A 25,163-nucleotide genomic window follows, 5' to 3' on the forward strand; every position below is an offset into this window, starting at 1 on the left:
TGCGTTGTTCATTTGTCTGTGTATCGTGGTCCATATCGTTTGACATGGTCCCAGACAGGTGCCTCAAACTGATTGAACGTGGAATAGATCAGAATTGTGTGTTGGTTAGGTCAGTTGAAACTACGACGAGGGACTATTATTTGTAAGAGCAACGTAGTGTTCTGATGACATGAAGACGTCTTTTAACTCTATTTCTGGGGATTCTTGTATTCTAACCTTAGACTGCACCTATTTTTATACGTTCCTAACCTCGATCTGTTGTTCATATTTACATGTTTTTTCTCAAGTCACATTCCTAAAACTATTGTACGTCACAAAATATTGATTTGCTCTTGATGTTCCTGTGCATGCATGCTGCGTTTTCCTGTAATTGTATGGGTTATTAACATGTTTGTCTGTAAAGGAGAGAATGAGCTAGGTGATGCAACCTGCCTCCCTGTGCATGTCAGAATATGCATTGTGCTGGATTGTCATCCGTTGCGTATGGGTGACACTGGGAGTTTTGCTGTTGATGAGTCTCATGAATAGGTTACTTTGTCTCTTGACTACAGGTTGTTGTATGTGGTGATTTAGCCATTATTCTCATACAGTATTCCCTTTCTGATAGGGCAACCCGGTATTGTAGTAGCAACTTCTGGTTTGCACTCTTTTTCACATGAATCTTAGTTTTAGTACGGGGTATTGATGGAGTCTGAGTTTAAAGTTTTCAAACTTTAGTGTTGAAAGTCAGTCAAATAGTTATATGTTGGTTAGCTTGTAGACTGTAGTAGGCTAGATGATCGGTCAAAGTCTGTTCTCTGGCACTCAGAATCCATGTGCAGAGGGCGTTCCTGAAGGTTATATTTTCATGTATTTAGCAAATGATAGTGGGGAGGCTGTTCCGCAGGTCTGTAGTGGATATGGCAAGCTATTTTCTACCTTTTGTTTGGAACACAATGCAAGTGCTCTTAGTGGCTCTTTGGTATCTATGTTAATGCACAAAATATATTACTATCAAACAGAGGTTTGGTGGTTGAAGACATTTTTTTTTTGTGTTCTGCCTGTTAAAGTTTTCTAGTAAGATAAGATGGAAGTACTAGAAAAAGGTGTGCTTGCCTAGACCAGGGTTCTGCAAAGTCGGCCCTGGAGAGCCGGGTCCATGCCAGATGTTTAGCATATCCACATTTAGAAAAAAGATGTTTCATAAATCTACAGTTTTCTAAATGTGGACATGCCAAAAATCTGGCATGGACCCGGCTCTCCAGGACCGACTTTGCAGCACCCTGGCCTAGATTAAGCATGGTACGACTAGTTAGTTATATCATATCCTGTTGGGTTGGACATTATATTTGTGGAAATGTGTAGCATAGTGTACATAGAAAAATAAGGATGTTTTGACTACATTCATGTGCAATCAACATGACAGGTCATCATCACTATTTGATTCATGATACTGGCTATAACCATTGTGGACTCCAGCCTGGTTGCCCAGGGCAGTGTGATTGCTTGCTGCATACAACCATTTCTGTTTTGCCAGAGTTGCGTCCACTTATTGACCCCGTACAGGCTTTCATGTAAATTGGGATTCTCTGGGTAGGGTGATCTGTTGGGTTTGAAGATGTTTTATGTGTTGTAACCATATTTGTAGTTTGTTGATTGGAAGGAGTGGATGAGAGAAACAAGCAGAGTTATCAGGCCAAGTTCTTTACGAGGTTGCTTGTTGGCTTGTAGGTTCACTACTTGTAATGTGGGAGGTGCATGCTATGGTGTCTGTCAGAAGACAGGGGTTCCAGCCTCCCAAGTGTACTTTAATGTCCACTAGTCTTTCTAGAACAGTGTGCTGGGTAATGGTGAAGACTGTTGAGTTATGCAGGAGAATCGGGATTTCTTTGTTTTTCTTGTTCGCTCAGCGTTTTTCAATTTTGGTATTCATCTATGTTATGTGTTCCTAAATGTTTGAAACTCAACTTTCCCTGATGTCGGCTGTTTGTGTTTGTGTTTTGTGGATGCGGGTTATATGTGTCAAGGTAAGACGTTTTTTCCCAATATGGCAATTTTGAGATGGGTCTATAGTTTCATTAGCTGAGCAGGTCAAGACCTATTTTCATTTTTAGCAGTGACTTTACCACTGTGTTTCTGAACATCTGTGGTTCCAATTTCATGTGTAACAATTACCCGAATAGAGTCCGGATTTATGCTCATAGTAGGTAGTGATATTACATTTTTATGAATTTTTAACATGAGCTTAACTTTGTTTTTATAGTTCTTAACACTCAATGTGAAGCTAAGATTTCTTTGGTTGTATGTGGCTTGGTTGTATTACTTTTAACGATAAGAAGAGATGTATAGTTTGATGCAAAATATTGGTGTAGATCTCAGGTTTTGGTGATGTAGCTTTCATCTTGTTAAATAGATTCTGAGAGGGAGTTAGTCTTGTTCCAAGCACTGTGGTTTATTCTGTTTTGTCTGAGATATTTGGTACACCACTTGCACTCTTGCAAGTCAACTTACTTTTATTATGGGTGTAATATTCTATTTTCTCCCCCGGAGAACATACCAATCTGTGCTATGTATAGTTGTGAAATCGCAGCCATGTTGAAACTGCATCCTACCAAACACCTAGTTTACAAACCATAATACATAAACCATGTGTGCTGTCCTCAACGATTATTAGGTTTCTTTTATATACTATGAAAAGGATGCAGAAAAATAAACTGCGGCATCATCGGAGAGTCACAGGTCAAACTGTTTTCCTTTGACTCTTAAGATGTTATGGGCTGGGCAAGACTAGTTTTCAGTTTCATTATCTTCCTTTTCAATAATTTACCCCCTTCTTCTTTGCTGTTATTTTTAAGATCTGTTTTGCTCACTTGTTTTATTATATGTTTTTTTTGTGTAAAAAAAAAAAAAAAAAAAACATTCATTGATTTTTCACATTGTAAACAGTGTGAGATATTAACTTGGCAATTCATTTACAGTAGGGTCCCTGGTTTGAGTGTGCAAAGAAAACTCATTTCCTCAAGGAAATATTAGACCACCTGCCCGCGTGGCAACATTCCAAAATGACACTGTCCTCGAGGGACGGCTATTGCCTAGAAGCGGTGAATCAAATTGTGGTAGCATTGTTGTTTTATTAGTTAGCTCACGTTCATTTGTGTAAAACACTTTTGATTTTAAAGTTACACAAATTTATATTTCCTTTAGACATATGCAAAAAGCGCTCTGATTTCTCTGGAAGAGTGATGTGAGCTGCCCTTTGTGATATTATAATCTGGGCACTTTTGGAAGAACCCAGTGATAATTATAGCACACATAACCCTGCAAAGCAGAATCTCAAACACTGGTACCCCGTACAGCTAATATAGTGGTTCCATTTGGAAATAAATCATAGGACATTTCATTCCTGCATAGTACTCCACTGTTTGTTCTTGTCTTTACTTCCTAAAATAACTAGTTTGACTGTCCGGGTGAACAGAGACGCTAATACTGGAAAACATGGTATTTTATCAGTTTTTTTCCCAGAAGTGTTACGTCACATGCTTTCAGCCCACAGAAATAAGCGTGGCCTAAATAGTGGTTTGGTACAGTTAAGTCGTGCCAAGGAAAATACGTCATTAAAGGCAATGTCAATACAAGCACATTTTGATTCCAAAGGATAGTTTAGGTAAATGGGCGTTATTAGTTAGTTTACGAATGAGACTTGAAATAGCAATAGGTTTTGTGGCCTTTCTACTGTCGTGTCATAGTGGAGACTTCTCTCTTTATTAAATTGGCAAGCAGCCTTGTACATGGAGAACCTGGCCAGCTTTCCTTCTTCGGACCCAGCAATCAGGAGCCCCATGCAACACAGAAACCTAAAATGAGATGCCCTGAGTGCTTGCATATGCTTATGCAGAGAATGCGGCTCAGGACACTTTCTGAGGAGCAACTGGTATGTTGCAAAGTAGAAGCTAGCTTAACATCCACCTAAAGTACTGCGAAAAATAGACTGTTCCCTCTGTCTATGCTGTGGGCCAGAACAGTTTGTCAGTGTGTATGATTCATCATGCGAGCTATGATTGTCTTTTGAACTGCTCTTGCTTTAAGTATCTGCAACTAGACGTGGAAAGACCAATGTTATGCCATAAATTAACAGGAGGCTGCAGGTTATATGGAGTACCACGAAGTTGGGTGACTGTTTAGTCACAAATACCTTTGAGTTAATCTAGTAACACCTTATTTACAGAACTGACTAACCACAGGCTTCTTGCTTTTCACTGTACAATACCAAACAATTATTCTTTTAGATCAAGTATTCTGCCTGCACTAAGCGCTTTACAGATTACCTTGCCATTATTGCTTTTATCTTATTTTGAAGCCCTGCTACATTTAGTTAAATCGATATCCATTCTGTTATGTTACCCATCACCTTAGTTCTGGCCAAGCATTCAGGAGTTGCACGAGGTTTGTTAACTTAAAGACTCATTTAACTTGAAATAAAAAAAAAATAATAAAAAAAAAAACATATTCGGGGAGCAGGTACATACCTGCATGAATAGAAGTTTGCTGGGTTAATCAGTAAGTCTCATCTCTTTCATAAGATTGCTTTGGGTAGTGCAGAAAGTCACTTTCATATTTCCCTCATTTTGTTTCATTCAAAATGTGTATATTGTGATACTGTAGCAAAATAAAAATGAGTACTTGACTAGAAGGGCAATGATGACTTTAGAATTATTAATCAAGTGAATTCCACCTTTCGATTAACTTTCATTCCGTACCGCAGGTGGTGGATAAAATGTCAAGCATAGACCATATGTAGTTTAATACCTTTTGTTAGTGAGTCCCCAGCACACTGGAATAATTGAAACACAGAAATAGCAGGGTCTATGGAATGTAGTCACTGGCCAACTGATCATCTCCTATGGAAAGAGTAGTGGAGGGATGTTTGGCAATATACACAGGAAGCAGAAAGTCCTTTGTTCCAGCTTTGCATTTGGGGCAAATGAACAATTATTAAGTGCACACTCACTCTAAAAAGCACGCTGGCACTGATAAAAAAAAGCTGCTGTTAAAACACTGTGAACAAAGAGAATGTTCACTAGTGAAGCTGCATTAGACATGACCACCAAGTTTCAATCTTCTGTGCATTATCTCTATTGATTTTGTTTTTTTTAATATAAATCTTTTAGGTTTTCTGTTGATCAAACATTGTATTCAATGATATCTTTGAATTGGTGGCCTCAGAAAATAAAAGCAATCACTGTTGATACTTAGTAAGTGTGCAGATCCTTTGATTTCCTAACCGTATCTTCTTTAAATAGGTTAGCTAAATGTTGGTCTAAACTTGCCCTGGTATCATCTCACTGTGCAGTGTTTTTGCTGTACAAGGTGCCAATTCAGAGCTGTCCCTTGTGCCCTTGATATTCCTCCAAACTCCCGCAAATCTTTTGATGCTTACAGGGTCATCCTCTGAACTCCTAAATGTGAAGTTAAAGGGTGTATTATCCATGCTGTGCCTCCACTGTGCTAAGCTTTGAGGTGTTTTCTCCAATTCCGAGCAGTGTGTTGCTTTCAATTGTGAGTCCCAATCTCTAAAGAATTTTCTCAGACAGGATAAAGTCCTCATCATTGAGTATGTTCAATAACGTTTTAGGTCTAGGAGGTGATTTAACACTTGTTAGAATTTGTAGGCTTTTCCCTCCCAAAAAATACCCCCAAGCGTCGTTCAACATCTGAGACACTCTGGTCCCAGACCTCTGCAGAGCCTCCAAGTCTGGGGTTAGGTATATTTGGTGGAGGTATTTAAACTTATGATGTCGATATCTGATTGAGATAGCTGCCTCTCTGGGGGCCATGAGCGTGAATGTCAACTCTTCATCGTCCTGTTGATCAGTGTCACATTCTCAAGCCTCTCTGGGCTTCAGCAAAGTATCTAAGGAGTTGATAACTAAGGTTTTATACATGAAGGAAATTTTATTCCCATAGTAAACTTTGACATGGTCACTTTCGCTTCATTGGGGGGAGGGGGTCAATTCAGGAAAATGCCTCTTAGGCTTTCAGACAAGGTGCAATCACATTTGCAAGTTAAAGTTATCTATAAATTTGTGAGTGTAGCAGGCCAAATTCTTCCTGGATTACGAAGAAGGACTTCAGTGTACCGGCAAGTGCCAAATCATACTGAAGCAAGATTCCCAATCGACCCCCCCCTCCTAAAACCCACAAGTTTAGCAAAATTGGACAAAGTAGTGTTAGTCCGTATATGAGTTTGATCCGTTATCCTACTGGACAATCCAATTTGATTCTTTAAGGACTTCCACGTATTCACCACAATGTCCTCGGGTGTACCCACCTGTGCAGAGTATAACCAGTCATTACTGATAATTAGGTAGGGAGCTTTAAAGTAGTAATTAATCTCTAATGTGCCGAGAAATCCATCTGAAGTGGGTTTGTAGCACTTAAGTAGTGACGCTCGGGATGACCTGCCTTCCACAGGACCGAAAGATGATAGAGTATAGTGGAATCTACGTGGGAAGGGAAAAGAGTAATTCTGTGTATACAGAGATTTTTGGGGAAATGCCTTGTCAGCTCCTTTCCTAGTCACACCAAGCTGTGAGCCCATTGTAGAGTGAACATGTGTTGGCTAGGAAGGGTTATCTGAAGCCTATGTAACGCAGAAGATAGTCCCATGAAATACTGTTGATCGCTTTTTCAAACTCTATCAACAGTAATGCCAGGAGTTCATTTAACCTCTGTTCCATTGCTATAGCGTTTGAGGCATGTCTGGTGGCTCGATAAGAAATGAAGCCAGTTAGGTTGGTCAGGGTATGTTTGGCAATTTGTCTCTCCCAAGTAATTAGTAGCCTATTTTTTGGCCTCAATTTTAGATTCAGATTTGATTGAGATCGGATGATATGATTCACAAAGGTCTAGGAGTTGGTGTGCTTTAAGAATGGTCAGTACGTTGGGTTTGCTCATCTCTGGGGGACGTTTCTATATCCATAGAAATTTCTAGGAGTTCTTGCGCCTATGGTGTGTTATGTATTTATTAAATGCGGCTGAAACGCTGGTCTAGCGTTTTACCGGATTTCAGTTGTTGAACAGTGTCCATAATCTGTTCAGTGGTTATAGGGCTATCTAATTGTGTACTCGCTATCTCTGAGAGAGTTGGCATCAAAATGTCAGCCAAGTAGGCGGGCAGGTTGGGAGTGACCACAGAGGAGATGAGTGCTAGAGAGTGGTATATTATTGAACAAATATGTTTTCAGTGTTCAACAGGTATGTATGAATAGACCCATGTTCCCCCTGATCAGAGTATTATCTCTGGCTTTGTTTTCTCAACACACCAGCCAGTGCATCAGTTTACTGGTTTTGACACTCTGGTCCTCGAGTCTATTAAGTGCTGCAAGACATGCTTTGTGGGCTGAGTCCATTCTGATATGTATCTACAGTCATGCTTGGGTGAGGGTGTATAAACTGGGTTCTGTTGCATCCTCAGTCTAGTTTCATTCTGCTGTCTGTACTGCCTCCTCTAGGTCAGAACCACTGCAAGGATGTTCCTGCTTTTGGTGAGCTATGGCACTGATCATGTGACTTCCTTGTATGCCTCCTTAAGTATTGTAGGTGACTCCACTGTTCCTTTGTTGATACCAAAGTATTCTGTAGTGGCCTCTTGTTTTGCTCAACTCGCCTCTTATTTCTTGAACCACCAGGGACTCATGAGGCGACTGCGGGCAGTGAATATTGGGTAACCTTAAAATTGCAATTCAGTGGTAGCATGGTCTTAGAGGCCCCTGGCGTGTATCTTGGCTCTCCTAAAATTGAGGGAGCTAACTGTGGGTAGCAAGAAATGATCAATGCAGGAAAAGGATCTATATGTTAAGGAGAAAAATGTATATCCTTATTCCCTAGGGTGATAGTGGCATCACACTTGACTAAAACCCATACTATGTATGAAATCAGCTAGGGGAGTTGTCTAGGGTGTTGTTGCGAGGGGTGACTCTAATCTATCCCTCTTGTAATCTCGGAGGCTGTTAAAGTCACCCCCTATGATTGTTGTTTCCATAATGCTTCAATGAGGGTAGTTCTGACCATTAGTAGACACGTCGTCAGCAGTGGAGGTGGTGCATATATGCAGCATAGTGTAAGTGGAATACCGTAAAGTATGGCAGCTGTCAAAGTATATTGACCAAACTGGTCTTTCCACTTGTGGTATGGTTAGTGAGAGATGTTTTTGGATTAAGATCGCCATCCTCCTAGATCCTTTTGAAAAGTCACAACATTGTGAGGAATCTATATCTATTGAGGCATCTGCAGAAGTGCCCCTCAGTTCTTTTTCTTGTATAGTTAATATATTTTTCGTGTACTCCTTAGCAGCTTTTAGAACTGCCCCTGTTTTATCTCGTTCCGCAGGCCATTAACATTCCAGGCAATGCATCATATTAGAGTTCAAGAGTGTAGTGATGATATCTGTTGTAGTAGATTGCGACGGGTGGGTCTCCAGCTGAGCTTGCATGTTTGCGGATCTAATGCTTGAACAATTTAACCAAGTAAATTGTGCAACTTCTTTCCCAATCTGCCCCATTCTTTGCAACATACAACATCTATTGTACATAAATGGCATTTGTACCTAGTGGAGGATGGGGAGGTGCAAGCTAAGGCCTGTTACTTCTCCCCCCCCCATTCTCTAAAACTCTCCAAAGAAAACTAAAGGAAAAACTTCAAAAGTAAAGAACAGCCTAGGCTTCCCAACCCAGACTACCATGAGATTAGTCCAGGTTGTCAAAGGGTCAGTATGTGATGTTCCTATGGGGCATGAGTCTGTCTCTGTCTGGCATCCATGGAGACTTGTAATTTGGTTAAGTGATGCACGCTGTAGTTTAATTGTCTCCATTGGGTAACAATATTTCAAAACCTTTCTTATTTTCCTGGTGGACGTGTCTGGTTAACACAGTTGGTTCATGTTCCATTTCATGTGTGACTTTGTCTTCGGATGACATGGTCCTCGACTGTTGACTCCATCGTCTTGAGGGTCGCTTGACCGTTCTCGGGAGCCATCTCTTCCACAGGCAGCATGTCTTCTTTCTTAGGATGCTATGCCTAGCCTTTGCCTCTTCAAGTCCAATGATGCACCTTGATCCGTTGCCAGTGCCCCACACCCCTATGGTCCCGCTTCATGTTTGGGATTCCAAGGGTTCCAGCCAAGGTCGTTCCTCCACCAACACCAATGCTGCCAGTGGAGTTAAAAAAAAAAAAGCAGAATACAGAAGGAATACTTTAAGTTTGGTAGGTTAGAGTTACGTATATATTCCCAGACTTTTGCCCTCAACTTCATTTTAAATTCTTTGGATAATTTGCTGAGCTATGGCACAGATTTACTATTATTAGGGAAGATCAATATTTGCTGAGAGTCGTAAAGAGCATTTCTTTCATTCTTTCAACATTGAGAATTTCATTACTGTCCGTTTAATTAAGGATTTGCACAATTATTGGGTAAGGCGAGGCACCCAGATGCAGCCTCTTAGTGCACAGTGGGCTTACTGGATGATAAAAAATAGATATTTTCCCTCTGGGACCTACTAGCGAGTCCACTGCTCCACGTATCTGTGTAGATCTCCAACATCCATGGTCTCTGGAAATACGATGATGCATGGGTTGTTACGACGCAATCACCCCTCAGCATCTTCTGCTCTTATTCACAGTGAGCGCGTCACATCTGTCAAGCTGTCTACTTTTCGCTGCATGTCTCTGATTGAGTCAGTCCTCATTCACCATAAGTCTAGTTTTCTCTTCTGTAATTCTTTCAACCCACTGCCAGAGATCTCATTTTGGTAACAACACACCTATTCTTCATTCTCCATCTCTAGTTTCAAATGTTTCTCTAGAACATTGAACGGTCTGGAGTATTCTGTCTTCTTCACACAGTGCAGCCCCCTCTTATGTGTTGCAGCTTGAGCTGCAGGAAGGGAAGCCCACGTTCTGATGAATTTGTAAATAATAGCCTGTTTGGAGGTCTGCGCAGGTCTATGCTGGACCTTTGTGGAGTAAAATGTGTGGCCTTCAATGAGGATGGATTTCAAGTTCAGACTCTTTTCGAGATTGGGAGGTCGGGAATCCAGGAATGGTCCCAGTACATATCTTTGGCAACTGGTATCGTAAGGTCACGACCTGCCAGTCCATGGATCACTTGGTAACTCCTATTAATCGGGATGGCACGACCAGTCGCACACGCCCACCAGGCAGAGAAGTATCTCAAGACTAGTGGGGCTCAAGTAGTGGAGGCCCAAAGGCCCGAACTGCATCTGATCCTGTGCCCCTTGGTGATGGTGAGGTGACTCTAGATAGGTTTGGGTCCAGGCTGATGTACCTGTAGCTGCTGCAGTATAGGCCATTGTGCCAGAGTACGTAGGCAACAGTTCTGGTTTGTGGCACCTAGGAGCAATGATGAAGGCAAAGACGGCCTGGTGGGGAGAAGAATGGGCAAAGGGGATCCCCAGACTGCACCACCAGGACCATATAGGTCCAATTACCACCTGGCTTCACCTGGCATCAAAGAATGGACTCTACCATCTCCAACACCACTTCCCCTCTTTACAAGGCCAGGGGGGTGGCGAGCCACACTAGTTCCCCATACATGCCATGGCAGACCCGCTCTGGGGCTGCACACCAGTGTCCATATTTAGGTTGCCTCTATCCCAGCCCGAAGCAGTGTGGGGGCAGATAACCTCAACTTTACAGGCGGAGGGTGACCCCCACCCCTCCCAAACCCCTTGGGCTCACCTCGAGTGTCCCAGAATCCTTGTGTGGCCAAAACTTCCATTGTTAGGTCTTGAGGTGCTTGCAAGTTGCTGATGTCCCTATGCCTTAAGCTCTCTACAGGGACCTCCTCTGGTGTGTCTCAGGCTTCCAGGTTCTGCCACTCAGCAGTCCATGCTAGTTTCCACACCAATGCGTAATTTTCCATTGGGGCTTTGTTGTAGCTGAGCCCCTTGTCTCCTCTTGGCATCCCTGCTGGAAGCCCTGGTCACTCACCCCTCAACTATCCCTGTGGCATGATCTGGGCCGCTCCTTGCTTGCAGACCCAAGTTCAGCCCAGTCACGTTTGCTGTAATCTCAACCCCAGCCACACCACAAGGGTCAGTTTCAAAATCCCTGTCTCACCGCTGTTATAACTCATTTGGGGGTGGGGGGGTCACATCTCAATGTTTTTGTCATGAACTCTGGGGACTTACCAAAAGTTGTAGTTCTGCGGAAGTACATGAATACAGAGAGGCTTGCTCAAACAGTACCAAAAGGCACTCCAGACACACATGAATTCAGTGTGAACCACAAGTATGCAAATGGAAAGGAGAATGGGAAAAGCGTAAAAATAGCTGGTGATTGTCTTTCTTCACATCAGACAGATTTCAAGTAAGCACAACTTCCATATTCAGTTCTAGAAAAGAAAATGTAATTTCAGTTGTCTTTTGACTATTATGATAGTATAGATTCTAATATCACTTTGTTCATAAGCAAGCTAATACCTCGTTTACAAATGACTCTCTAAGCTACTGTTCGTAAATTTCCTATAGCATGTAAGTGTATGTAAAAACAAATAAATCACAGTGATTTCTTTTCATGCTGACATCCTCTATAGACAGAATAATAAAAAGGTGTGTTAAAGAACTTACCCTACTTCTAACAGTTTCTAGAAAAACAAATACATTGTCACCATATCAAAGGTGATGAATTAACAGCACTCACAGCCCAGTAAATTTCACAAAATATGCAGAAAGTGCATTCTTTGACTAATTCTTATAAAACGATTCTCAGTCAGCAATGTTTGTCTCATATGATGAATGAGCAATTCCTTGCAAACGATTATTTAAGTTCAAGAAAAGACAGTCATGGGCTCCAAAAATTCCAGAGTTTCCAAACTCCAGTGACAATTTGGCAAGTGATTTGATTCACTCTGCTTTCTCCTTTTGTGCTGAAGATTCAAGGTAGGTGACAGCTCCCACAAAATCTCATTAGAGGAGATTTCTAGGTCTCACAATATTTCATTATAGTTTTCCTTGTCCACAGTACCGTCATGCTAGATGAGGCATCACTGCAAACACATTCCTGCAATTGAAGTGCATTAAGTAATTTTGCAGTAATGTTCCATTTCCTTTCATCACAGCCTTTGAGCCCCCCTCTGCACTCCTCTTTAACCTCATCTGCAATCATGACAGTCTGTACCAAGAGAAGGATTATTTCATCCTGGAAAGCCCTTGTGTAGCTGTAGAACAGAGTGTTGAGCATTTTGGCTCTCAAGCCTACCCTGTTATCTCCATTTGTCATGTAGTTAAGATGGCATTTGCCATGCAGAAATGTCAGAGTTTATTTCTTTGATAAATAGTATTGTAGTCTGAAGCATCAACAGATTCTGCAGTCAGTGGTTTTAAAGCATGACCGGAATGAGGCACTTTTTATCTCCTGGAGCTGTGAGCACAGGGTATTTCTGAACCTATATAGGTTCACCCCCTTGATGTTAATTGAGTCTTGATGATAGGGGATGGGTTTGGTCATAACTTGTGTGCAGAAGTGGCTTTGGCCTCTGCTGTTAAGTTTAGCCAGGTTTATTGGAGTAAAGAGCTAGCTGCGCATGCGAACCTCTTGAGTGCAGGATTTGCTCTCCTGCTCCCCTCAGATACTGAGGTGCACCATCATGGAACGTCTTGTGGCTGATGATATCAGCATTCAGTAAGTTCTATTTTAACATTTCTTTCTCTGTCCTTTGACAAAGAAGGCCTACGCTACCCATGTTTGTCCTGAGTAATTATTGAATGTAGTTCTGAGATTTAATCAAGAGTTTTCCTTGTCTAGATCAGTCACTTTGGGACAAAAGAAGTACACTTTTAAGTGAGTTCCCCCATCCTCCAGATCAGGGTGATTGCTGAGGGAAAATGGTACCCTTCTGAAAACGCTTCCTTTCCACCTTCAAAGGTAGAGTTAATCCTAAATTTGAAAGGGGGGTCTTCTTAGCAGTCATTTCTGAGACTTGTGTCTGTCCTACTGATTACGTGTATGGTGTAACAGATTTGTTTTCTAATTCACATTTTTGAGATTTCCTCATATTCATGATTTTGTCAATCCTACTTCTGGTCTTTCTAGTCTTGATTGAAAACAGTTTTCCAAGTGGGTAAAAGGGGGACTGTAAGGGAAGGAAGAGAAGAATGGGGGTAGAAAGGAAGAGAAATGGAGGATTAGAATCTATAACTTGTAAATACTGATGGTTTCTGTCTTTAATTGTGTGCTTTTATTTTCTTATTTTAGTTGTGGTTCGACTAATCTAACTATTTGTGCCTAATAGATTCAGTTTTTGTTCTGCTTCTTCGTTGCATATCTGGAGCTATTATTTGTGAATTGTGCTATCTTTGGTGTGATGAGTTTGCTTGTGAATTCCTGCCAAAAGCAAAATGCATCTTTGTAATTTTGAAGATGTTACCTACAAATGATGATTTATAAAACATTACCAGCTGAAGTCCATTGCAGGTGGCTAGAAAACATTTCTAATTATATATTTGGCATTTTTGTATAACTTGGAAAAGTGTAACCCTTTCTTGTTTTTCTGCCTATTGGAGGTCACTGATGGCAGAAATCAGGCTTAAACGTTTGGCTATGTCATTGCAGGAGAGAAACTTGTCCCTTTACTGTAGGGAATGGCTTCTCTCTCTAATTGCCACCAGTTATTGTTGTCATGAGGCATTAGTGCGTCTGAGTTAAAACTGAGCACTTATTATTCTCCTGCCCATGTTTGCCATTATTTAAACTGTATTAAATGCTTAAAGAGGTGCATGATAATCGAGGCAGACATCCTAGGCAATAATTCAAGATGCTAAATATCTCCTTCAGTTGATTTCTGAGATGCCAGTGTCATCATCTATTTTGGCTTTACTGGTGCTAAGCACCACATTTATTTATATCTGATATTTCTATTCACATTTTTCTTGATTTTCACTTCATTTAAGCAGTGCAGCAATACTTCCTTTTCTGCACGGTCATCCCTTTTTTTTTCCTTTGGTAAACCCTATTTTTATGTGCTGGCTTTGGATATTTGTACACCTTACCCTTGCTAGCCAGTAGTAAAGTACTTGTGCTTCCCATTTAAACATTGTTAAATTGGCTTATTCACAATTGGTATATTTCACTTGCTTATAAGTCCTTAGTATATGGTGAACAATGTGTCCCCGAGGCGGATAGTTTAAAAGTCCCTAGTGGACTGCTTTAACATTTGTTCTATCCACTGCAGTGGCAATATAAACGTGGCTTCAGGCCTACCCTGTATCCCCTAACTCTTCCCATTAAAATATTAGTATGCCACTCCAATGTAGACCTTGTAACCCCCAAGGTAGGGTGCATGGTATTTAAAAGTAGGACATGTAAAAAAGTTAATCTTATCATGTCTAAGCTATTTTCCAAGCCTAGCTATGTTAAAAAACAAAAAAACGGAGTGCAGATTAAAATACTAATACTCTATCACCGGACAAGGACAATTTAGAAAAATAATTAACAAACTAGTTATTTTTAAAATTCATAAAAAATCTAATTCAGTGGTAAAGTTAGAGTTTTAATAAACATTAAGGAAAAATAACTTTAAAAAAAGTTATCCTTTGCCTGTCTGAACTGTCGGAAGGTTAATAAACATATGCCTCTGTAAGCTCCACTGATTAGCCCTGAATAGGTGTGAAAAAGAGCAAACTTTATGGCTGACCAGAATGGGCAGAGATGACTCTTCTAAGTTTAACCGAATATACATGATGGCAGCTGTGGGCCTCCTCTTGACAGCAGAGAGTCAAATCCTCTTTCAGGGTTCTACTGGGTTCACATATAACACTTGGGGCTCATTTGAAAGGGAGAGAGTAAGAGTAAGATTACCATTGAGCACTCCCCACCTACACCCCTAGCTGTTATAGCCTAAGGTTAGTTTGGAAGAAGACTTTCATCATCTTAAAGTTGGTGTGACACATGGCATTTTGGGCCTGAGGACTGGACCTGCTACCTCCTGTACCACGACAAATAGGAGGACTCCAATGGTCAGTTGGCTGACATTCAGTGTGGCTACAGCAAAAACAACAACAACAAAAAACAAGCTGCAAAAGGTCTTTCCATTAAAGTATCCAGCTGACCTGGACTGGACTCAACTGTTCTCTGCCTAACACCCAGAGAATCTCTTAAGTGCCTCCCTGAGGTCCTGTGGTGGATAAGGATTTAAAAGTCTGTCGCAAGGTGAATTCTTTGACCAGACGAACCTAGTGGGTGGATGTGACCCACATTCCATTGCAGTCTGCCTCAATTGCACCCAGGTCCTAGTCTACTGCAACCATTGACTATCATTGGGGCTTTGTGCTTTTTGGCACAATGTCTACTCAAAACTTGAAAAATTCATATCTCCAGTTACCCATATTGGATTTTTGTCATTTTGTTTATTATATGGTAGTCTATTTTTCTAATTCGTTTTAGGATTTTTATTGTTTTGCATTTTGGCTTTATCGCTGTTTTGGTACTGCATAGATAATTTACATATTGCCCTTAGTTAGGTCTGACTACCGTGTCCCTGCTACTTTGGGGTTGAACTCAGGTTAATTTAGTGACTTTGAAGGTTCACCCTTTCAAGGGTTGTGATTATTTCTTGAGGTGGGTAGATAAACGCCACAAATAATAATCCAGTTTCTTGCAAGGTCTCTACAGTTCTTCACATCATTCATCCCAAAAATGCTGCAGTCGTGACTGTTCTATTTCGCCCTGTTGTTGCGAGGGTCTTCCATCATGAGTATAACCAACATTGATCAATCCCATCACTATGGTCCTGTGTATTTTAAATAGGAGGGGGGGGGGGCACATGGCTACCTTTCCCCAGCCTTATTAGGCCTGGTCACCGCATCCCACAGGGCTTTTTTTTTTTTTTTTAATAGAGAATGGGACCTCGTGGTCCCCCCCTCTTCTCAACCTGAGCCATATCAGGCCCCAGGAACTCATTCACCCCGGATCTTTTTTTTATTTTTTTTATTTAAAAGGGAGGGGTGGATGTGTGCCCCAATCTTCAGGCCATGGGGGGGCCCATATCCCAGGGCTTGAGGGAGGGATGGGGTCATATGGCCCTTTCCTGAACCTCTTCAGGCCCTTAGACCTCATACTCCAGGGTTGTACCTCTATTAAAGGGGGGGAGGCATACTCTCCCCGCCCCCTCCAAGCCTATTATGGCCCTGCGAACCCCATTACTCAGGGACTGCATTATTTGCTGTGGTACTCACTCAGGGCACCCACCATGCATAACGTTAGGGCTGCAGGTGGGGCCAGTCCGAGGGAGCAGCTATTTTACGCTGCTCCTTTTGGGTGGGAGCAATATCTTGATCTCTTTCCTTGCCCGCATCAGTGCGCACAGACAAACAGATCTCAAGTCTGCTTCCAGTATTTTTTTTAAAGCTCTCGCCCACTGAGAGCAAACTTTGTGTTTCTTCCCGTTTTGCAGGAGTTTTAAAAAGGTGGGAGCAAACACGAGCTTCCCTGCCTACACTTGTGTGGGCAGGGAAATTAATGTGTCCAGGGCTGCGCCCTGGGAGATGGGCTTCTAGGGCCTTTTAAAGGGTGGAGGAGGTGGGCCGCTCGGCCCGCCCTCCCTCCCCTTAAAAAGCAGTGGGCCAATGAGGCTGGGGGAAAACGTCTTGGAGAGGTGAACTGTGTGCCCCTCCCCTTACAAAATACTAAAAGCTCCAGGGGATTCCATCCCCAAGGCCAAAAACAGCCTGGAGGGGCATGCGCCCACTACCAAATACAAATAAACATGCCATCTCCTGTGCCCTGGCCCCATGCCAGTTGTTTTATTTTATTTTTCTGCCACAGATTTATGGTTTCTTCTCAGATGCATTTTTTTGTTGTTTTTTTTGTTTTTTCTTTGGGGCCCCATGTCTAGAGGGTCAGGCTATCCCTACCCTGCCCCCTCATGTCTTTTTCTATGTTTTTCTAGGGCTAGAGATTGAGTTCCTAGTCCGAAGGTGGCCGTCACTGCCTGGTTGAGATGGTGGCAGCCAATCAGGGACACGAAGGATTCGCAGCGTTTCCCGATCTTGTGCTAATATCTGATTGTCTGACAACAATTCAATAAGGAAGTTTTGTCAGCCATGTTGGGACTCTTAGGACCCAGCTTCAGCGGAGTCCCACAAAAAAGGTTAAAAATAAAGAAAAGGGGCCAGGGTAGACTATAGGATATTTATGTTATATTTTTAAGATTTGGCAAAAAAGAAATCCCACCTAAATGTAAACATTTGTAATTATGGAAAAAGCAGAGCAGTAGAAAGGCTTGCCCTGACCCCACCTTCTCCCTGAACGATCTCAACAGAGAAGGGAGTGCTAGCAAACCACAATGGGGCTCCTGACATATTCAGTTATGTGGCCATAAACTAGGACATCAGACAGTTCATCAGGATGGCAAGTTCTTCATTCAGTACATAGATACACTGGAGCTGTAATGTAGAGTCAGCTGGATTTTTATGTTTTGAATACTCTACATTACGGGTCCTGTGTGTCTATGAACTGAATGAAGAACCTGCCATCTTGATGAACTGAATCATGTCCTAATTTATGGCTATATAATGAAATCACCCAGGTGCCCCCTTGTGATTTGATATTTCTCCCTTTTCTGTTGAGATAGCATATATTTATGTGTTATGTACTGGAAATATTTTAAAAAATGATGGAAAGGTTCTGCAACTGATGCTCAGTAGTGCTTGTCTTCCTTTTACGTGAAGAATAAGAATTCCAAATCTATAACTGAATTAAAAAAGCACTCCAAAGCAGCTATCACCTGTTTATTAAGATGACACTCGCCACATTTTGGCTTGATTTACAAGCCAAAATCCTTTGAGCAGTGCCTTAATAAACAGGTGATTTGCTGCTTGAGTCCCAAATTTTTCTTGAATTCTGTTGTGGAACATTGCTGATGGGATACACACTCACCACTGGCAACAGCATTGTTTGGGTAGATGTGATCACTATGTACACATAGGAGAAGAATATGAATATATATTTTTTTTATATATATATATATATCCTATTGGTGTTACCAGTAGGTACTTATAGTTAGGACCTAGTTTCCTTACGAAAAGCGCATTTTGACTTGGCTATGCCTTAGGTGACATTTGACTAATTTAAATTACTTTTTCCAAACAAAATGTCTCGTTAGGTCTTGTTGTGCATGGAAAGTTTTTGGTGATCTGTCAAGCAGGGCAGAGAAAAGGTTGGGGGCGGGAAAGAGAGAGGGAGAGGGAGAGGCATCAAGGAAAGTGTGTTTCCCATGTTAATTCCCATGGAGATTTTATACATGACTGCAACCCGAACCGCTGAGCAGAATTACACCAAATTTGGCAGGAGGGTTCTTGGTTCAGAAATCGCACTGTTTGTTATTTGATGTATATCCGTTTTAGCAGTTTTTGAGATAATAAAGGAAAAATAAATGTGTATATCTGGGCGGAACCTAAGAACAGATCTCATGGTGAGATCTGATTGGCTGTCAGCACTTCAACCAGAAAGTGATGACACAAAAAGATAGTATAAATGATGCTAACAGATTTTAGTTACAATATAAATCATTGGTGAATCATCAAGGTGATTTTTACCTTGTGAAAAGACCTTCTGCTGGGATTTTCTGAATCATGTTTGAGAGAAAACAGTTTTTCTCATGATTTTCCCGTTGAGGTTATGGAAGGTGCTTCAGAAGCTAAAATGAGAGCATATTTTCTGTAAATGCACACTATCTTTTTCAGTCATATGAGACTGAAGTCTGACATTCTCAGTAAAAATCGTACTTGAGTTCTACTGTAGCCTCGCAGAGTGTTGTAAAGAACACCTAGAGCGCTAACAGTCTTACTTATGACAAAAGTGCGCCATTCCTGAAGCCACCTTGATTGACTCAAACTGGTAAAATTCGAAGCATTTAATTTAGAAAGGAACAAAATGAAGGGTATCATTTTGTCATAGAAACTATGGTTAGTGCTGTAGAAAGAAAAGTTAGGCCACATTTTAAGTGAGTTCTCAAATATCTTCCTCTATTTCATTAAAACATTCTGACATGCAGCCTGAAACATACGCTTTCAGCAGCAGATTGCCAGTTAACTTTGCTGCAGTGTTATAACTAGCAACTCGAGTGCTAACGTTCTGAATTTATGCCAAAAGTGTAGCACATCTGAACACCATCCTGATGAAATCGAAGAGGAAAACTGAAAGCATTTTCTACTGAGGACATTGCAGTAAATGAGGAAATTGAGGAGCTTTATAACAAAGTCTGCCGAGCTAATGCCGAAACTCTAACCTGTTCCCCAGTTGCAATGTCTGGAGCTCTGGATGTAACCCCACATTCTCTCCCCTAAGTGTAACTGTTAGAAATTGGATCTTTGGTTGGAAGTCAGGTTACCCCCTGTCCAAGCAAGGACCCTCACTCTAGTCAGGGTAAGTCGCACACAATCCAAATTATCCTGTGCCCACCCACTGGTAGCTTGGCACTGAGCAGTCAGGCTTAACTTAAAAGGCATTGTGTAAAGTATTCTTTCAATAAATCATGCAATAACACAGTATAACACCACAAAAATACACCACACAGTGTTTAGAACAATATATAATATTTCTCTGGTTAAATGCAGGTTAAAATGATCAAGATTCAAAAAGTACATGTTGAAATATCACTTAGAGCATGATATAAAGAGTCTTTAGTTCTTAAAAAGCAACAAATGTCTCTTGCAAGCACATAGTACCTGTTTGCGTTCAAATTCTCTGCAAGGGACTGCAGAGGAGGAGATGTGTGGAAAACGGGGAGGTTTGTGTTGTTTTTTCCAGTGCACACAGATGATACGTCGTTGAGTTTTCATGCAGGGAAGGCTTTGCTTTAATTTCTGGCGCACTGACCTGGATCCTCTTTGGGTTGCGGGGTTTTCGGACGCCCCGGGGACGATGCATTGAAATCTTGAGCGTGCAGGACGAAGTCACAGGAGCTCCTTCTATCCGGTGGGCGATGTGTGGAAATTTCTGCCGCACGGCTGGTGCTTGTGTCGATTCCTCTCAGGAAGTCAGACTGCATCATTCCGGCTCAGCTATGTATAGATTCCGTGGGCCGTGCATCGAAGTTCCGGTTGCAATGCTGTTGCTGCGTTGATCTCCACTTTGGGGAGCCGAGCTGCGCCATTCCTGTTCGGCGTGCAGTGATTTTCTCACCGCGATGCAGGCTGTGCGTCAAATTTTTGCCGCACAAGGAGTTCCTTGCAGGATGAAGTCGTTTTGGTCCTGAGACTTCAAGAAACAGGAGGCAAGCTCTATCCAAGCCTTTGGAGAGCACTTCTCAGCAGAGCCAGAGGGCAGCCAGGCAGCAGGACAACAGCAGGGCAGCAGTCCTTTGCAGAAAAGTAGTCAGGTGAGTCCTTTGGGCAGGCAGGCAGTTCCTCTTGGCAGGTTGCAAGTTCTGGTTCAGGGATTCTTCTCCAGTGGTATCTTGTCCAGAAGTGTCTGAGTTGTTAGGGCCAGAGACCCTGCTTAAATACCTAAATGTGCCTTTGGTGTTGGGGAGACTTCAAAGAATGGCCTAGAAGTTTATAAGGTCCGCTTTCAGTTCCATCCTGTCTGCCAGGGTCCCACGGTAGGAACATGGACTTGGATAACAGAGGGCAGGAGGGAGTTGGGTGGGACGCCAGACTGACCTTACAGAGTAGACGTCAGGGGTTGCAGCAGCACAATACACCGCACAGGGCAAGCGGGATGGCAGTGCAGCACAACAGACCATGGAAAGCAATAGGGAGATGACCGGGCCATACACATGGACAAGCGAGAGCAAAAGGAAGCGAGACAAGGGCAGCAAGCTGACCGTACTGGACAGACGGGAGGGACAGTTGAAGCATCACAGACCATGAAGGGCAGGAAGGAACACAACAATTGACCAGACAAGGCAGGATGGAGGGGATAAGGGCCTGCACATGGAAAACGGAGGGCAGCGTGCAAAGAGGGACAGGCCTAGAGCGGCAGGCTGACCATGGAGGGCAGGGGGGATTGGCGCTGGAAGCACAAAACACCATGGAGTGCAACAGTGAGACTATAATGGCATACACATAGATAATGGAGAGAAGGTGGGAGGGGGTCAGGAGCTGCAAGCTGACATGGGGGACAGAAGCGAGGGATTAGGGACGTAGAACGGGCAGGGTGGAAGTGGTAGGGACAGGCGACAGTCATCTGACAATGCTACCCAGGTGGGAGATCAGTGGCAGCTCAACAGAACACTCAGAATAGATAAGAGGTCCATGGAACATGGTGGGCAAAAAGGATGGGGGCAGGGACAAGCACACAGACATCGGAGTGTGAGGAAAAGGAGGGTAGGGACAGCAGGCTAAGCATGAGGGCAATGATGGGGCATAGAATTTGGCATTGGAGGACAAGAGGAGAGGGCAGGGATATCAAGCTAAATGGAGGGCAGTGGCAGCACATCAAACTGTGCAGGGCAGGAGGAAGGGGGCTGGTGCATGGACTCAGACAGCAGAAGGTAGGGAGGAGCAGGATGGGGCAGCAACCTAACTCTTGAGGTCAGTCTGGAAGGGCAGTGTCAGAACAACAGCCATACAGGCTGTAATGAGAGGGCAAGGGCATGGACTTGGACAGTAGATGGCAAGGAGGATGGGGGGCCGAAGCAGCAAGCTTGAGTGGGGACAACACCGTGCCGGGCCAGGCCCTGTGTCCTTCGCCCCCCGAAAAACATTCAGTCGTTCACACACTAATTCATTAACTCATAGTAGGACACTTACACATGCTCACACTCACTCAGACACTGACATACCCGCTCACAGCCCCACTCCGGCCCTCACGCACCCTAACCACAGCCCCACTCAGGCCCTCATGCACCCTGTCACAGCCCACTCAGGCCCTCACGCACCCTCTCACAGACCCCCTCAGGTCCTCACGCACCCTCTCACAGACCCCCTCAGGTCCTCACGCACCCTCTCACAGACCCACTCAGGTCCTCACGCACCCAATCACAGATCCCCCTCAGGTCCTCACGCACCCACTCACAGACCCCCCCCCACCCCCCTGAGGTTCTCGCGCACCCACTCACAGACCCCCCCTCAGGCCCTAACGCACCCACTCACAGACCCCCCCTCTGGCCCTAACGCACCCACTCACAGACCCCCCTCAGGCCCTAACGCACCCACTCACAGACCCCCCTCAGGCCCTAACGCACCCACTCACAGACCCCCCTCAGGCCCTAACGCACTCAGACTCCCCTCACGCACTCACAGACCCCCCCTCAGGCCCTCACGCACTCACAGACCCCCCCCCCCCATGCACTCACAGACCCCCCCCCCACGCACTCACAGACCCCCCCCCCCACGCACTCACAGACCCCCCCCCCCCCCCCCCCCCCAGGCCCTCACAGACCCCCTCAGGCCCTCAAGCGTGCACTCACAGACCCCCTCAAGCGTGCACTCACAGACCCCCTCAGGCCCTCACGCGTGCACTCACAGACCCCCTCAGGCCCTCACGCGTGCACTCACAGACGCACTCACAGGCCCTCACGCGCGCACTCACAGGCCCTCACGCGCGCACTCACAGGCCCTCACGCGCGCACTCACAGGCCCTCACGCGCGCACTCACAGGCCCTCACGCGCGCACTCACAGACCCTCACGCGTGCACTCGTCACGCGCGCACTCACAGACCCTCACGCGCGCACTCGTCACGCGCGCACATCGTCACGCGCGCACTCACAGATCCAATGTTTTGCACCGCTGCCGCCTCACCTCTACCGACCTTACGCCTCTTTCTGATCGCTCCGCAGCACTGGAACCGACACTGCCTTAGATCCAGCAATGCTGCGATCGCCGACTCCGTGCACCGGCTTCGTGCACCAGCTTGTTTCCTCATTTTCACAAAGTACTGTACCTAGGAGTCCATGTGACTTGGTGACCACCACCATTTGGCGTCGAATTGTTGGGAACGACTCCGTCACAACACTGTGATATTACTAAATTTAAGCATTTGTGTTTCTAAGCGCTATATTGAAGTTTAATCTTTAAAAAATTAATAACTTTGCTTGTGTATGTTGGATTTTTGTCGTTTTGGTCTTGTTTTGTTCAGATAAATATTGGCTACATCACCAACCTGGTTTTGAGTCGTTTTCTGTTGTTTTCACTGTGTGTGTTAGTACAAATACTTTACAAATTGTCTCTGGGTTCAGATTTTCTCCTCGTGCCAAGCTACCAAGGGGGTGAGCGGGGGTTAACCCAGTGTGTTTCTCCTTTGTCCTGCCTAAAGTGAGGGTCCTTGCTTGGACAGGGGGCAACCTGACTGCCAACCAAAGACCTTCTTTCTAACACAGACCCTGTGTGCTTAAAGCAGTATTTTCTGCAGGACATTTGCCTCTTGTTGGTCTACCACAACATAATTTGTCTGAGGTTAAAGAAATCTAAGTGCTCTCTATGCTTCTGTACAGTGGACTAGGTGAAAAGCTTTCCTGGGTATCACCTGATCCACCAATGGGTGACCGACCACATCTGATAAGATTTTTGTCATGTGCTACCTAAGTTGGACCACAAATTCAAGGGCTACAGGTCCATAGTATTTCGAACAACCCAAGCTTGAACACAGCATTTTGGTTTCATATATTCTTATGTGTCTGTATCTCTTGCTTCGACCGAGAGTGTTGTTACTCAAAAAAAGAAGAGAAAGTGAAAGACCTTCCTAACTATTCCTTCCTCCTTTACAGTATAAACACAATACCTTGGGGTATAGCAGAGAAATATGCTTGAGATCTGAAAGAAAAGTCCATGCTAAAGAGATCCCTTTTATTAAAAATAAAGCCTCTCCCACCCTATTGTGGTCTGTTTCATCATTGGGCCTTTCTTATCTGCCAAATATTTCTAGTCTGGATGGGTTCAACCACTTAGTGGGGGCTCTTGATAATATATTTGGGAATCAGAATTTTTCCTTAGTGAAAAAATATTCATAAAAATGTCTAACTCATAAACCTGAGTAATGTTTTATTTGTGATAGTTCTGGCAAGATTAAAGTATACATACTACGATGTTAATGGGGTTGTATTGATCTGCCATCGTATAAAGTCAATCAGGCAACCTGTGCCAGTCAGCGATATGTTCCACTATGAGTCAATGGCCTTCATCAGGATTATATGATCTCCATAAATTGTCCTACCTGAAGAAAACAACAGTCATAATGGTTGGAAGACAAACACAACAAACAGAGAAAATGTGATAGATACTCCCTTGTGTATATTTTTGTCACATTTTATTTTCTGTAATAATAATGCTATGTAAAACATCAGTAAACATTTAGAGTACTTTTTGGTGGGACACTCTGGCATGCAGTAAACCGTGATACACAGCAAACAGTGAAGCACAGCACGCAGGTGTTAAGGTTGAATTTGATTGACTTGGAATGATGTGTTAAGCCTATTCTGCGTTACCTCGGTTTGTGTCACACAGGAAAGAGAGAGGGGAACATCTCCTTGTAGTCAAATACTGAAGAATTATCAACAGAGTATGTACACGTTAAAACAGCTGACTTAAAGTTTGATGCAGTAAAAATGCATTATGTGTTAATTGTTGTTGATTATCTGCTTACATCTTCAAGGGAAGACTGAGCTGGTATACTCCCTCACTGATAGTATCCCCATACTTTTTTTTACTTTTTTTAAAAAAACTTTTATTTTATTGGCATTTCAATTGAAGTTCAAGCAGGTATAAAATAAGGCCTAATACTCTGTATAACATACTTCTTGACAATTTTATAGATGACACTCATAGGCTTTACAGGCAAAGTGTACTTACAGCATAGGATTGTAGTTCCGTTTAGTTGCTAAAGTTCTCACCCCTTTGTTAGTATGCCAGCATAGTAAGTTGTCTAGTGGTTCTTCACAGCCCTCTTGAGTAGCAGGGGAGTGGGGGTGGCAGTGTTCGCGTCCCTTAAATCCATTGTCTAATGCCTTCAACAGTGTGCATCCATGCTCTCTAGGGATTACCCATCCAATTCAAAGTCTGCAATGCTTATCAAGAGAGACAATCAGAAATGAAGCCAATAGTATAGCAAAACTAAGAGAAACAGAACAAACAATCTGCCTGTGGTCCTCATGTGTATAAACGAGCTATGTGGCGACATACATGAAAATCATCGTTGAAGTACCATCCCGTAGTCTGTACATGGGTTA

At 43.2% G+C, this 25,163-nt stretch overlaps 1 protein-coding gene across 5 annotated transcripts in view; it reads left to right on the plus strand.

The window, feature by feature from the left end:
- The window catches only part of DCUN1D2 (defective in cullin neddylation 1 domain containing 2), a 201,502-nt gene that overhangs the window by 1,098 nt on the left and 175,241 nt on the right, over positions 1-25,163 (plus strand). The window contains exon 1 of one of the 5 annotated variants that reach the window (XM_069204668.1): positions 12,902-12,921. The exons of the other annotated variants lie outside the window; for them this stretch is intronic. The gene's annotated coding sequence lies outside the window, so the exon portion shown is untranslated. Of the gene's footprint in view, positions 1-12,901; positions 12,922-25,163 lie in introns of those variants that run through there. 5 annotated transcript variants of the gene reach the window in all.

This window comes from Pleurodeles waltl, chromosome 8, assembly GCF_031143425.1.
Source record: "Pleurodeles waltl isolate 20211129_DDA chromosome 8, aPleWal1.hap1.20221129, whole genome shotgun sequence".
In the NCBI taxonomy this organism is placed as follows: domain Eukaryota; kingdom Metazoa; phylum Chordata; class Amphibia; order Caudata; family Salamandridae; genus Pleurodeles; species Pleurodeles waltl.